Below are 1,535 nucleotides of genomic sequence, written 5' to 3'. Positions count from 1 at the left end.
ACTATATATTAAGATATAACATTTTTCTCAGTCAGATCAGATCAACCTAAAGTATTGTCATATACGAGCACACATCTAAACAGAAATGCTTCACAAATCTGATCAGAATCACAATAATATAAAATAAACAAAGGAAACCACATGGCAACAATTTAGGCTGGAATTAAAATCTGCAATGTGTTTGAGCAATAATTTTGCTCAGTGCATTGGAATTGAAAACATTATTAGGTAGCCCAGTTATGTTGATGTTTGTGGTTGTAGATAAACTAAGGAACTGATYTTATCATTAAGGGTAACAGGATTTTCTCTTACAAGCCTGAAACGAGCCATTTAAATTACTTGCATAGTAACTGTAGAAAGTAAACCACACAGAGTAAGAAAGGAAGAATGTGGATAACACTCACCTTGATTACGATTCCTCTCTTTGTTCTGTTCWTACTAAATGGAGTCTGAACTCGTGATCTAGTATCTGGTTATAACTCTCACCTGAGACTCCACCCAGTTTAAACATTGAATGAATTTACCTGTTTAAACATCTTTATTGTAATTATTCTTCCCTTTGTAGCAATAGTAAAGTAGGGCTATAAAACATTTAAACAGTTTCTCTGATTTTTTTGTTTTTAGTTTTAATTTACGGTCATTTTATATTTACAGGAAATATATATTTTATCTCTGTAAACCACCAACTTTTTGATTGTAAAACTTGTAGCTATGTTTGAAAACCAAACTGGATGAAGATCTCAGTCAGAACCCCAGGCTCAGTAATTGTCTGGCTAACTGAGAAACAGGTCATATCAGACTTTGTGGATTTGGATACATTGTGACTCTGCAGGTTTAGTTCAGTCTGATTTTAGGAGATTTCTTCTATAAAAAGACACTGAGTCCTCTGTGCTACTGAGATGTTTCAGACTGACATACTAACAGCTCAACTGACTTGCAAAAATGTCAGCCAAGCAGAAAACATGAAAGAAATAGTGAATGTAGAGTAGTGAGTGCTCTCTTTCTAGGTAAGCATCCCTACTGCAATATTCAAGATCCAAAGTATCTCTGTTATACCAAGGGAGCAATTCACTTTACAGCAGGCAGTAAAAACATCAAAATAAGGGGGTTGGTTTTTACCAGCCTAGCAACAGGAGGAAGTTCCACATGTTGCTGCTATAGAGGTGGATTCTTTTCAGATGGAGCCACAGATCCAACAGAACCAGAACCGTTCTGCAAGAACAGAGAAAATCCCCCAAACAAAATCTGAAAGTCTCTGTGCTGGTAAAGAAAGTGTTTCCAATGTTCACCAAAGGAGGTTGTAGAGCAGATGAAACTTAAGGTGTTTKAACCTTTCAAAGAAGCATACAGGAATATTTGATTTAAAAATCACAAAATCTTTAATCCTCCAATGGAAGAAACCACTTCKTCACTGAGCAGCAGATAAAATGACCAGAGCTGCTCAAACATCTGCAGGAAATATTTAATATATCATTTAAAGAAAATACAAAAACCTCATCAGAATAAAGCAAATATGCAGGATATAAACTGTTGAA

The sequence above is a fragment of the Poecilia reticulata genome, linkage group LG20 (genome assembly GCF_000633615.1).
Source record: "Poecilia reticulata strain Guanapo linkage group LG20, Guppy_female_1.0+MT, whole genome shotgun sequence".
Lineage (NCBI taxonomy): Eukaryota > Metazoa > Chordata > Actinopteri > Cyprinodontiformes > Poeciliidae > Poecilia > Poecilia reticulata.
Note: the sequence above shows the minus strand (reverse complement) of the source record.